The 14,783-nt window shown below is 41.6% G+C and overlaps 1 protein-coding gene across 6 annotated transcripts in view; it reads right to left on the bottom strand.

The window, feature by feature from the left end:
• FYB1 (FYN binding protein 1) overlaps positions 1–14,783 on the bottom strand; it is a 180,392-nt gene that overhangs the window by 108,574 nt on the left and 57,035 nt on the right. The window contains exon 2 of one of the 6 annotated variants that reach the window (XM_082453722.1): positions 7,252–7,388. The exons of 4 other annotated variants lie outside the window; for them this stretch is intronic. The gene's annotated coding sequence lies outside the window, so the exon portion shown is untranslated. Of the gene's footprint in view, positions 1–7,251; positions 7,600–14,783 lie in introns of those variants that run through there. One more of the 6 variants, XM_082453726.1, reaches the window with a different exon arrangement.

The following is a 14,783-nucleotide window of genomic DNA, read 5'->3' as shown; positions in this document are numbered from 1 at the left end:
GGTTTTTCCCTTTCATCACTTTAAGTATATCCTGCCACTCCCTTCTGGCTTGTAGAGTTTCTGCTGAGAAATCAGTTGTTAACCTTATGGGAGTTCCCTTGTATGCTATTTGTCATTTTTCCCTTGTTGCTTTCAATAATTTTTCTTTGTCTTTAATTTTTGCCAATTTGATTACTATGTGTCTCGGTGTGTTTCTCCTTGGGTTTATGCTGTATGGGACTCTCTGTGCTTCCTGGACTTGGGTGGCTGTTTCCTTTCCCATGTTAGAGAAGTTTTTGACTATAATCTCTTCAAATATTTTCTCTGGTCCTTTCTCTCTCTTTTCTTCTTCTGGGACCGCTATAATGCGAATGTTGTCGCATTTAATGTTGTCCCAGAGTTCCCTTAGGCTGTCATCATTCTTTTCATTCTTTTTTCTTTATTTTGTTCTGCAGCAGTGAATTCCACCATTCTGTCTTACAGGTCACTTAACCGTTCTTCTGCCCCAGTTATTCTGCTACTGATTCCTTCTAGTGTAGTTTTCATTTCAGTTATTGTATTGTTCATCTCTGTTTGTTTGTTCTTTAATTCTTCTAGGTCTTTTTGTTAAACATTTTTTCACCATCTCGATCTTCACCTCCATTCTTTTTCCGAGGTCCTGGATCATCTTCACTATCATTATTCTGATTTTTTTTTCTGGAAGGTTGCCTATCTATCTCCACTTCATTTAGTTGTTTTTCTGGGTTTTTTTCTTGCTCCTTCATCTGGTACATAGCCCTCTGCCTTTTCATCTTGTCTGTCTTTCTGTGAATGTGGTTTTTGTCCCACAGGCTTCAGGATTGTAGTTGTTCTTGCTTCTGCTGTCTGCCCTCTGGTGGATCTCTTTCTTTCTTGTGTAGTTAGTATTTGGAGTTTAAATTCTCAGCTCACATACAAAACTTTTTTAGTTTCCTTTTCTGATACAAAAAATATTCCACCAAACTCTCGTAATTTACCTTCTGTACAAGAATCCCTAATTATGGCAGGTGATGTGTTAACCTTTGTTCTACTCATAGGATGAGATGAACAAGGAGACAGAACAAGGTGTAGTGGGTGTATGGCTCTGTCCAGAACATCTTGATTGACTTTGCAACATCACAAGCAACCTGGAAAGGGGAAACAGCTAAGAGAAGACAAACAATGCTGATTGCTTTTTTTGATGTTTGATCTAAGGGTGTCTTGGTGTGGGGGTGGGGTTTTAGGCAGGTGACTCTATTAGTGTCTCTGTCCAGCAGATGGCTGCCCCTAGAGTCCGTAAAATGAGTCGTCCAATTGTCAGTTCAGGGACCTGGGGCACCATTCTGGTTCATTCACTGTCCCCTGGGGATGGTGTTGATTGCTCACCTGGCTGCAGCTTAAAGTTTATTACCCAAGTGAGGTTAAAGATGGATGTGAACTGATGTGAAAAAATTGATCTTATATTTTCCCACAGTGAGATGTTTTCTTTCTTTTTTTCTAAGTTACAATGATTGCAAGAGCAAAGTGAAAATGATTCAATCCCTCAAACCATACACAAAAATAAATTCAAAATGGCTTAAAGACTAATGTATAAGACATGACACCATAAAACTCCTAGAAGAGAACACAGGCAAAACATTCTCTGACATAAATTGTAACAATGTTTTCTTAGGTCAGTCTTCCAAGGCAATAGAAATAAAAGCAAAACTAAACAAATGGGACCTAATCAAGCTTATAAGCTTTGGCACAATGAAGGAAACCATAAACAAAAGTAAAAGACAACCTATGGACTGGGATAAAATATTTGTAGACCGACAAGGGCTTAATTTCCAAAATATACAAACAGCTCATGCAACTTGATAACAAAAAAACAAACAACCCATTCAAAAAATGGGCAGAAGACCTAAACAGACATTTCTCCAAAGAAGATATACAGATGGCCAACAGGTACATGAAAAGATGCTCAATATTGCTAACTATTAAAGAAATGCAAATCAAAACTACAATGAGGTATCACCTCACACCAGTCAGAATGGCCATCATCAAAAAATCTACAAACAATAAATGCTGGAGAGGATGTGGAAAAAGGGGAACCCTCCTACACTGTTGGTGGGAATGTAAATTGGTACAGCCACTATGGAGAACAGTATGGAGGTTCCTTAAAAAACTAAAAATAGAACTACCATATGACCCAGCAATCCCACTCCTGGGCATATACCTGGAGAAAACCATAATTCAAAAAGATACATGCACCCCAATGTTCATTGCAGCACTATTTACAATAGCCAGGACATGGAAGCAACCTAAATGTCCATCAACAGAGGAGAGGATAAAGAAGATGTGGTTCATATATATAATGGAATATTACTCAGCCATAAAAAGGAATGAAATAGTGCCATTTGCAGAGACGTGAATAGACCTAGAGACTGTTATACAGAGTGAAATAAGTCAGAAAGAGAAAAACAAATATCATATAATATCGCTTATATGTGGAATCCAGAAAAATGGTACAGATGAAGTTACTTGCAAAGCAGCAATAGCGACACAGATGTAGAGAACAAACTTATGGATACCAAGGTGGGGGGAAGAGGGGGTGGTGCACCCCAGTGTTCATTACAGCACCATTTACAATAGCCAAGATGTGGAAGCAACCTAAATGTCCATCAACAGAAGAATGGATAAAGAAGATGTGGTATGTATGTATGTGTATATATATATATATATATATATATATATATATATATATACACACACACACACATATATGTATATGTATATACATATATATGTATAAAATGAAATATTGCTCAGCCATAAAAAAGAATGAAATAATGCCATTTGCAGCAACATGGATGGACCTAGAGATTATCATACTGAGTGAAGTAAGTCAGACAGAGGAAGGCAAATATCATATGATATCGCTTATATGTTCTAAAAAATAATAAAAATTAACTTATTTACAGAACAGAAACAGACTCACAGATATAAAAAACAAACTTATGGTTACCAAAGGGGAAAAGGGGGAGAAGGGATAAATTAGGAGTATGGGATCAACAGGTACACACCGCTATGTATAAAATAAACAAGGCTTTACTGTATAGCACAGGGAACTATATTCAATATCTTGTAATAGTCTATAATGGAAAAGAATTTGAAAAAAGAATATATTTTATATATATATAATATATATCCGAATCACTTTGCTATACAGCTGAAACTAACACAGTATTGTAAATCAATTACACTTCAATTTAACAAAAAAGAAAATGACTCAAAAGGGAGGAGAAAATGGCATTTCAATAAGATCAAACTTACATGTAAACATCTTACTGTCCAGATGAAATTTTGTTTGATTCAAAATATTTTTTTAAACTTTTAGAAAAAATTAAATGACTTACATATAAGTGTGGCTAAAATGTAACAATGGACCAATGTCAAATTTCTAATATGAATAAAACCAGTAAAAATGACTTGAGAGGTACAAGCATACTTGTCACTGACTAAAGTTATTTTTTGACTGATAAGGTAAATAAAGGTATTTCGGATGTCCTCTTTGAGGTGAAGACAAGGAAAGAGGAAGGCAAGAAGCACAGGGTGTGATAGAATCACCCTGGAGATTTTTTCAAGCTGCACATGCTAAATGTCCCAACGCATCCTGCTTTGTTTCTCTAAAAATTTCTTTATGGAGAATCACCAGCCCAGCCAGTACAAATGGGAGGGTGTAGAGTCCCCTGGTGTATCTGAGTACAAAAATGATGCAAAACCATTTAGATCCTGGATCCCTCTTGCTCTTATCCTCACATCTTTATTGATCAACTCCTGCTAACAGAGTTGCAGAAATTCAATGGCAAGGACTGGGATATCTTTCGGGGCTACCCTGATTCAGCATGGGTAAATAGAACTGGGGTGCAGATGTTGGCTGCTTGTCTTTCTAAATTTCCCCTCTGTCTTCTGTGCTCACTAAGTGGGTTCAATGGTAGCAATCTCAAAATATATGTCCATGTCTCAGAACCTGTGCACGTGACCTTATTTGAAAAAGGGGGTTTTGCAGATGTAAGGTTCATGTGAGGGGATTATCCTGATTATCTGGGTGGCACTAAATCCAATGACAAGTGTCCCTATAAGAGGAGAATACAAGAGAGGAGGAGATGGCCATGTGAAGGTAGAGGCAGACTTGGAGTGATGCAGCCACAAGCCAAAGAATGCCGGCAGCCACCAAAAGTTGGAAGAGGCAAAACATGGATTTTCCTCTAAAGCCTTTGGAGGGAGCATGGCCTTGTCAACACCTTGATTTCAGAACTCTGGTCTCCAGAACTCTGAGAGAATAAGTTTCTGTTGTTGTAAGTCACCTAGTTTGTGATAATTTGTTATAGGATCCACAAGAAATTAATACACCCACCCTCACAAAGATCCAAAATGCCTTTGTTCTGTATTTCTATAAATGTCCAAGCACTTGCATGGATGAGGTTTAGGATGAAGGGCAGAAAGTCTTGTTTCATGATTACCTTTACTGAGCCACCATTTGTTACCACTCCAGAGCAAGGTGTCCATGCTGGGATGGCCCCTGGCTTGGAACAACAGAGTGGGGAATTAGTTATATGCAGTAGGTGAGCTTTGGTGGCATTTAACGTGCTCTTGGAAGAAAGATCAGGTACTAGTCGAACCAACATTGGTGGCACAGACTTGGCAATACTACTAATAAAGTATATATTGAATTTATACAGCTCAGTGGTTTTGCTGGTTTCCTGTCCATGTAAGGGAGGCTAGTTAGCAGAGATTAAAAAAAAAAGCAAGTTCTGAACCCTCCAAATGTATCAGAGAAACCCCAGACCGGCTTCTGATGGGGGAATATTCTTCAGCTTCTAGGATTTCCCTTTGGATTCTCATCCCTGCCCAAACATGTACTTGGTCTATTCCTAGTGGCTGATACAGAGACAATTCCAATCTCTATTTCTCATCAGTCAGCAACTATAGAAATAAATGCCTGGGACATGCTTGACCCTGGGCTTTGGTAAAAGGAAAGATCAAAATGGGCCTTAAAGGTGGGCCAATTTTAATGGGAAGACTTACCTTAGACTCACAGTGTTTGAGAAAGAAAATAACCTTAAACATCAGTGAATTCAAGCTCTTCATTTTACAGGAAAGGAAACAGGGTAAGTGATCTGTCCAAAGTCACACAGCTACTTAGTGGCAGAACCAGAATCTGGGTCTCCTGTTTGTTCGTCCATTGGGTCCACTGTCCTGTGCTACCTGACCTGTGAGATATCAGCTTCTACAGCATCTTCCTTTTAAAAACAGTCACAACAATAGATAATGCTATGGATTGCCTTCTTTGCTAGGAGCTCATAATAAACTATGAAGAAGTTATTGTTATCCCCATTTTATAGAAAAAGAAACCAAGGCATGGGGCAGTTCAGTAGTTCACCCAAGGCCCATAGCTGGTGAATGGCAGACCCCACTCCCCCCATTCAAACTCAGATCTTGATTCTGGAACCACGGTCTTAGCCAAAACCCCTGGGACCACAGCCTTAACTTTGCCAGTAGGCTACGGTCCTCGCCCACATTCTTGTTCTTAGAAATGTTCACCCAGAGGCAGCCCGTGCTAACGCCTCAGACCAGTGAAAGGTTTTGTCTACTTCCCCTGACCTCTTTCTTTCTCTCTCTCTCTCTCTCTCTCTCGTTAACATGGGATTCCAGTAGTTGAAAGAAAACACGACTTTTAAGGCACAGTAAGGCTAGAACAAGCTTCAAAGCAATCGCGTGCACTTAGCCTTCGCGCCACTAGGTGGCGGTGTGACTGCTCGATGAGGCCGCCATAACTTTCAAGGGTGTAGAATTTCCCCCAAAACCACCTTTACTGAACTTCGAGTCCAGGAAGGGGGCCTCTGGATTCCCGCAGGAGCTGGGAAACATTTAAAGTGCACTGGTAGTTAAATAAATGGATGGAAATAACATGCAGGCAGCATGGATTTGCACTTTTAAAATAATTTCCCAAGAGAAATGGAGTCCTTCCCAGACATTTCTCTTTGAAACAGAACGCTAACTTCTCCAGGGTGTCCCATGAATACACCGCGATTCCTTTGAAATTCATGATCAACTTTAATGGAGCATTTTTAAAGATGTGGTTTTATTGGAAGGAACAATCTCGTCCTCCTGCCCCTCATTTATCATTAATTTCTTGGAGCATCAGAATCTGAAGTTTGTGCCCCATCTTGTACATGCACGTGTTTTGATCAACATAAAACCTCCCCAGACAGTTTCTCAGCATGGACAGAAAAGCACAGCCATGATTTTGCCTTATGTTCATAAACCCATCTATTTTTCTACACAGAATAATCCCTAATGCCAAAATATTTAAAGTGGCAAATATTAATGATCTCATTATATATTAGTACACAATAAGTATATATAATTTTATACTCACAACAACCCTGTGAGGTAAGTACTACTATTATCCTCATTTTTTTAGAGGAGAAAACTGAGGCACAGAGAGGTTAAGTGGCTGGCCCAAAGTCACACGGCTGGTAGGAGACAGAGTAAGAGGCCTATGCTCTTCTTTTAATTACCTCATTGTAAGTTTAGTTAAAAGGGGGGAGGGGCGGGGAAAGGCCCTGTGATTCTTTTCATGAGAGGTAGCAATTCATACAAGAGGGCCAAAGTCTCCAACTAAATTTTGGAGGTACCGGTTGCTCTGAATAGATTTCCTCGGATGACTTGTAGCACTTTGTCATCATTTGTCCCACTTTGCCAGGATTCCTTCTGAGAAGGCAGGGTTGATGGCAGCAGAGCCCCCTTTCCCTAGTCTGTGTAGGAATTCCACATGAATCCCCACTTCCTGCCAGCTCCTTAAGCTTTGGGGGAAAGTGAGATTTGTTCCTCTTCATCAAAAGGTAAGCACAAGCTTGTCAGTAGCCAAGATGAAATCAATCGTCTGTGCCCAATAAGGACCGGGGCTCTGGTTTTGTTGCAAGACTTCATTTAATACCAGCAGCACCAGAGGTTGGAACAGGCATGTGTGACAGGCCCTATCCAGTTATGAAACAGCAAGTGACAGACACATTTTCATCTGCTTATCACCCTTCTGGCTACAATGAGGCTGAGTTGTGGTGTCTGATGCCCACCTCTTCTGCTATTTGCCAACAGAACATGCTTTTCTGTCAATGATTCCAGCCAGCACAATCTGTGCTGCCAGAATTTGGAGGCGGTACCTTTTCCTGCTGTAAAAAAAAAAATCACACATTGGTTTGAAAAAGGAAACCTGGATAGAGCTGTTACCTGAACTCCTGAAGAATGAAGTGGGAGGGTGGTCTCATTGAGTAGGTCTTCCTGGGACCAGGGGCTGGGCTCCCTCACTTTTGGCTGTTGTGTCTGCTCGGCATGTAGAATCCAAGCCCTGTGGCACTTTCTGAGCCCTGGCCGGGAGATGTCTAGGGGAATGGTTGAGTGATCCACTCTTCCTCGCTCCCCGCTCCACCAGGCTGACTTAGACAAGAAAAGTTCTATTGTGCCCTCAGGATATTGAGTAAGAAGGAGGAGAAAGAGGGGAACTAAAAAGAGTCTATTCAGTCTGAATGCTTCTGCTGACAGTCCGACCAAGCATGTGATATTTAAAAGAGCAAAACCAAGTCAAGGCTCTTCTGCTGCCACCATGGTTGTCAAAGGGAAGAACCTGGAAGGCCTTTGGTTCTGTAATCTGCTTGCACACCCGGGGTTGTCCGCCTGCCGTGGAGGTCAAGGACGGAGGGCTGGGACTAGGGATGTCCACTCCAACATGTGGAATGTTTGGGACCCAACTGCATCTGTAGTTGGGAGGTGAAGTGGGCTGCTTGACCGCAGGAACTGAAGGGGATTGCAGTGGGTGGAAAGCCCAGTGGATTCACTCTTGTCTGTTCTTGGTTAGACTTTTCTTCAAACTCTGGAGAAAATGGAGTATTCAAATGACAGTCCATGTTAAGAGACGGCCATTGGCACAAAATGGGATTTTAAGAAATTGTGGCTATTAAATTAACCTCCCCTATCTCCCTTCTATTCATTCATTCATTCATTCATCAGTCATCCACATTAAGCACCTACTGTATATGCCAGCACTGTGCTAGCCAGAAAGGTGAATGAGGCAAGGCTCTTCCCCTGAGTGGTTTATAGTCTTGTAGAGGTTATGCCAGGAATGGCCACTTTCCTTCTTATATAATTTTCCTTTCTTCCATAGGGTTGACACACTTTGACTTGTGTGCCCAATCTGGCCTATGGCCCGTTTTGCAGAGCCTCAAGGTAAGAATGGGTTTCCCATTTTTAAAGAGTTGTAAGAAAAACAAAGAAGAAGAAGAGCAATGATACATGATAAGGAGTGTATATGGCCTAAAATATTTACTATTTGGCCCTTTGCAGAAAGTTTGCCAAAGCCTGTTCTACAGTAAGATAATTCCTGCTTTTTAGCCAGGCATACAACTACAACTACATTTTCTACCCCTCTTGACAGTAGCTGTGGCCATATGACTAAGTTTTGGACCGTGGGATCAAGGCCGAAGAGATCTGAAGAGCTTCTGCATAGTGCTTTTAAGCTGGGCCCACCATGCTTTTCTCTGCCAGAATGCTGTGCGGGCCTGAGTCATTCAGATTTATTGATGACTAGGGCTTATTAATACCCTAGGGATGGCAGAGCCAGAGATGGAAGGAGGCTGGGCCCTGGCACCAGAGAGCAACTCTACCATCCCTGGATTTACTGGATGGTTATGAGGGAGAGAAAGAGAAAGAAGAAAAATGTTAACTTTTTTTTTTTCCACTCTCTTATTTTTTCTTTTATTGGAGTACAATTGCTTTACAATGTTGTGTTAGTTTCTGCTGTACAACAAGGTGAATCAGCCATGTGTATACACATATCCCCTCCCCCCTGGACCTCTCTCGCACATCACCCCCTCATCCCACCCATCTAGGTCATCACAGAGCACCAACTGATCTCCCTGTGCTATGCAGCAGGTTCCCACTAGCTATCTATTTTACACATGGTAGTGTGTATATATGTCAATCCTAATCTCCCAATTCGTCCCACTCTTCCCTTGCCCCCCATGTCCACAAGTCCATTCTCTATGTCTGCATCTCTATTTCTGCCCTGCAAATAGGTTCATCTGTACCGAAAAATGTTAACTTTTAAAAATCAGTCTCATGTTTCTGCTTCCTCACCAACCTGCCCCTGAGGTCAAAATCAAAACAAAATCCCAGGACCCAGAATGTGCCCTGTCTTCATGGAATGCACCTCCTTTCTTTTCTTTCACCTGGTTAACTCCTGCTCGTGCCCCAAAGCCCAGTGTAGATTTATCACCGACTTCTGACCTCAGTCCCTAAAGACTGGGGAAGGTGGCCTGCCTTCCTTTGGCTTCTGTGCTATCTTTTAGTTGTTGGAATCTGTCTCTCTCTAGACCTTGAGCTCTGTAAGGGTGGGCTGCAACTTTTTTGTCTTTGATTCCTAGCTTCTAGTATGGTGCCTGGCACACAGAAAGTACTGTATAAACATTGTGGAATTGAATCAATTTATTAGAGGCCAAGGATGGCTTCCTGGTTTGTGGGGCAGGTGATTTTTTTATGCATTTATCCCAGGTAAAGGTGAGTCTAGCAATTTCTACCTCTGAGGTGTAGACATAAATTTTGCTTTCCAAAATGGGGAGAAGAAATATACACATTTAGAAAGATTATATTTTAAAAATTGAATATTTTATTGGGTTTGGATGGTAACTCTGTTTGCTGATAGTTCTGAATAGGTTTGAAGATTTAATAAAAACAAGTAAAAAGCCATGAAGCCAGTTTAGTAACATGATAATATGTTCCTGAAATAAATGGAAGTATAGACATTTTCCCAAATCTATCTTATCTTGAGCTAATCTTATAATTATGGAATAATAAACACTCAGTTTTTTCCTATTTTTATAAATCCTTCTAAAGGAAAATTTGGGCAATAATCTGTTATTATTGATAACAATTACATAATAATGAAGATAAAAATTCCATTGGGTTCTCCCTATTCCTCTCTATGTTACATAGCTTATAATCAATAAGTGCAAAAGCAAAAACACTGTTTTTGGTGTAAACCTCTTTTACCATATGCTCTGGATATATGTAACCAATTTTCTGAACCAACAGATTAATATAAGACTTTCAAGACATGATATAGCAGTAGTACTTTTCCCATTATTTAGAGGAAAGAATACAAGATAGGAGGGGCGTATTTTTTTTCACATATAATCCTTCTTGAGGTGATGTTAACAGAAGGTAGAGTTGGAAAGAATTACTTATACTATTTTTTTTAAAGGAACCAATAATGTAATATGGGGTTAGTATCTGAATATCTACTTTTCATTATTTTTGTAGCTACTCCCTAAAGCTTTTCATAAATTACAAGGAACCCTGAGCAATAAAATAAAAATAAAATAAAATAATTCAAAGATTTCTTAAATCAGATGTTAGATCTTATATTACATCTGCCACAGAAGCATAGCTAACACCTCAGTGCTTCTGGGTATTTTATTAAATGTTTAGGGCTCTCCCCCTCCCCCAGCAAAAGCAATTCTAAGCAAATGATGAAGGTCTCAGTGAATAGCTCATTCTTCGTGCACCTGAGTACCAGGCTTTTTCTTCCCCATCTTGAGCAATTCTATCGTGCCACACAAGGAAATAAAATACTATAGGAGGAAAATTAGTGAGTTGGGGGGTTATGGATGAGGATGGAGGAAGTCAGCTTACTCAACTCATGACTACTAGTAGCAATACCTATTTAGGATATCAGAATTTTGGTCTTTATAATCCAGGCAAATTCTTCTACTAGCCCTATCTCATCCCATCCTCACCTCTACCCCAGGCTGAGGACCCTACCCTATCTCTATCTGGTAATTACTACCTATAGCACTGGCCTGTTTATACCTATGGCCCGTGACAAGCTTACTTTTCTGATTCTAAATGAAAATACTGTGTGTATTATTGTTCTTACACTTTAGCAATTATGACGTTTACTTTCCCTCAGTTTAAAAAAAATGATAAAGTTCATCTTCTAGTTCAGATGGGAGTGACACAAAGCTGATGGCCAATCCAACCACCGCTCAAGGAGAGGTGATCTGCTTCCGGGGGCTACGCCCGCTCTGCTGTGCCATTTAGAGCCTCTAGCGACTTATTCAGAAGACAAATCCTGAATGCGTTTGAGAGTGAAAATGATTTGGCCTGAAGTTAGGTTTTCACACAGTCCTGATGGCTTCCTTTCCTAGGGGCATCTGGGTGCGGACACACGGGGCGGGCTTCGACCTTCTGCTTGCTCAGCACGCGAACGCCTTGGGCAGGAGAGCCCGAGCCCCGCCCCGCTCCAGACTATGGAGCCCAAGATGAAGCATAGGTGAAGCCACGCCCTTCCGACACTTCGCCCTTGCCTGGCTCCGTACGCCCGAGTGTCGGGAATTCCGTCTCTAAGCCAATGACGCCCTGATCACAGGTCATCGAAGGTGCGTGTTCCTGGAATGAGTCCACTGCCTGCCGTCAGAAACACCCTACTGCCAGACACACTAGCGATTAGGATGAGAACGGATCACGTAGGAGGCAAGCCAAGAAACAGGTTCTGCTTATTTCCTTTGACTTTAACGGCCACTCGCGCACCCCCGCAAAACTCCTAAACACGAATCAGAGGAATAACACAACCTGCCAGATGCAGGACCAGCTCCAGGTTAATGTGTGAAGAAAGGGTGGCTTTTCTTTACTTTACTCTCCTCTTTCTCCCTCTGACCCCAGCTTTCTTCTCTAACCTCCCTTTTCTTCTTGCTTCTCAGGAAAGCAGAAAACTAGCTGATCAATGTCAAAGATTTTTTCCCAACTCTCAGCATCTAAGATTCTAAAAATGCATTCAAAATAGGAAAAGGTAGAAGGGACTTGAACAACTTCCAGGGGTTCTGCCACATGGGGTTCTATCAGCCGGCAGGACCTTTTGAAAGAGGCTAGCGATCTCTGAGTAGTGGGTATGCAAGACCCGCACCTACATCCCACCTTCTCATTCATGAGTCTCTCCTTTCCTGAGTTTTGTCATGCAGAAAAGTGGTCATTCAAGATTTTTCATTGTGTAAGTCTAGCAAATAAAAAATATTTGAGCATGTGCCCCTAATATCTGGGTATTTATTACTGATTATCTATCTATCTATCTATCTATCTATCTATCTATATCTATCTATCTATCTATCTATCTATCTATCCATCCATCCATCCATCCATATATCTGGCTTTGGGAATATACTTTACCCATTATAAAATGTAAACAAAAATAGAAAAGATGAGATTTTTAAAAAAATCTAGTATCTCTAACAATTTCTCTTCATGCTCAACAAACTGTCTTAAACCCTCCTTTGGAGGGTCCTCCACTTTGGAGGCCACTAGAGAAAGGAGTGGAGAGAGGAAATTGTAGCACTAGGAGTCAGCAAAGGGCACAGGGACATCAACAAAACCAGGGTCCCCTAGTGGTTGGTTCCACCCATTCAAATGGGTTAACCACTTGCTTTCTGTAGCAGGCAATCCAGCCACACCCTCTGTCTGATCCAAAGGCTGGCTCCTCACCCCATTCTGCCCCCACTGCATGGCCTCTCCTGGGTCTCTCCTGGGTCTGAGGCTCTCACTACTGCTCTCCTAACCAGGTAACCACCTAAGGAACGTTGTCACTTAAATGTCCAGCAGGCACCACAATCACCTATTCACATGAGACTGAAACATGAGCCCAGAATCAGCTTTAGCCTCCCTCCTCCAACTCCCAGGTTCACGTCTCCACTGCCCATCCTGGTGCTTCTCTGTCTCAAGAGCTTGCCCTCCTGCCCCACTGGGCTGCCTCCATCACTTCCTGCCTCTGTAGCTGCCGTAGCCTCTTACAGAATTGCTCTGCCTCTGATCCTTCCTTCTCAGGCCTGTCAAGCATGGTCTTCCTATGATCGACTGGATCATGGTTGCTTAAAGCCCTTCAGTGGCTCTCCAACACTGCAGAAAAAAAAAAAAATTAAAACCTCTCACCATGGATGAGACTCTCCTTCACCCATTCTTGGCACACCTCCAGGTGCATGAGGCAGAGCTTCTGCTTCTCTCATTTCCATACAGTTCCCCATCCTTCACCTGGTTAACTCAGCCTTCATCTTCAAACTCCACTCAGAGCTCACCTCCCCACCCCCGCCCCAAAGCCTCCTCTGACCTTCCCTCTGGGCTTCCAGAGAACTTATTGCCTCAGTGATAACATTTTATGTTTTGGTTCTACTAGAATTTGCCAGGGGTAGGGCCCCATCCTTAATTTATCAGTGTGTCTTTAGAATAGTAGCCCTCAAACTTTAGTGTTCAGAAGAATAGCTGGAGGTGTTTTTAAAATAAGTGCAATTCCAGATTGAGCAGGTTTGGGGTGGAGCCCAGCCGCTGGCATTTGTAACTAGATCCCTCTCCCAAGTGACTCTCATCCAATTCCTCCTCAGAGTTTAGCCAGCTATCAGTGCTAAGACCTTCAATTAATAGCAGTGAGAGAAGGAATTCTCTTTCTTTTTCTCTCATCTTTCCGTCCTTGATAAGTGAATGCACCAATATGGGCTGAGGCAGACCATATTGACTCTGCTTTTGGAAGTGGAACCTTTGACGGACTACGCTTGGGTGCAGAGATGTACCCCACAGTGTGAAGCTGGCCTGGGGAACTGCTTTCGTTGCCTATGTGTGGGTGTGTGGGTGCATACACCCCTACACACACACACACACACACATTCATATAAATCATATTCATTACCGACAATTAAAAATAGTTTTGAAAAACAAAAGAGGGTAGAAGAACTCTTCTAGATTAAAAGATACCAAAGAGACATAGCAATGAAATACAATATGTAAATCTTGATTGGATCCTGGTTTGAACAAAAAAACTTTATAAAATAATGTTGGGACAATTGGAGAAATTTTCATATGGGCAATTCAATGATAAAGAAATTGTTGCTTTTCTTAGGTGTGATAATGGCATTATGGTTAAAATGGAGAAGGCCCTTATTCTCAGGAGATGCATGCTTAAAGTTTTACAGATGAATTGTCATGATTTGCACAACTTACTTTCAGATGGTTCAGGAAATTATTTATACATATACATAAAATATGGCAAAATGTTAGCAATTGGGTGAATCTAGCTGAAGGGAATACAGTTGTTTGCTGTGCTATTGTTTAAGCTTTTCTGTAGATTGAAAACTTTAAATATTAAAAAAATGGGGAAATGTAAAAACTAGAGTGATTTCACATAATTATTTAGATTTGTGGCTTTCATTGAAAAGTCCAATTTCCCGATAAAACAATTGGCTGGAGTTTCACGGAGCCTCCATAATTTGCTGTAACTACTTAGCTCATTAAAGTCACCTGCCTGGCCAGAGGAGGCATTTGATTGGCAACCCATGAGATGAAGGTCAAGAGCCCTTGAAATTCTCCTCCTGGACTCTCTTTATAGGATTGTGTCTCTTGAATCCAAGAAGACTGATCTAAAGTGTCTTTTGTTGGGCAAGTCCATCCACCTTGAGGAGGCCAAGTGGGAACCAGGGAACCAGGCTTGGGCTCACACCATGTAGGCTGCATCTGTTCTTGGCACACACAGAACCTAGAGCATCTCTCCAAGATCAGCGACCAGATCAGGATATGAGGTGAAAGACCCAGTCAGCAGCAATGGGTGACTCTCAACTGGAGCAGTCATCATGTCCATCTTCTGGGGTTGGGGATCCTGGCCACACAAGTCAGGATGAACAGCACTGACCTTGGCTAGCAGGTAAAGAAGTAACCCTAAGAGAATCACAGTGAAA

This window comes from Balaenoptera physalus (assembly GCF_965194825.1).
Source record: "Balaenoptera physalus genome assembly, chromosome: 3".
Taxonomy (NCBI): Eukaryota; Metazoa; Chordata; class Mammalia; order Artiodactyla; family Balaenopteridae; genus Balaenoptera; species Balaenoptera physalus.
This window is presented reverse-complemented; position numbering and strand designations above follow the sequence as displayed.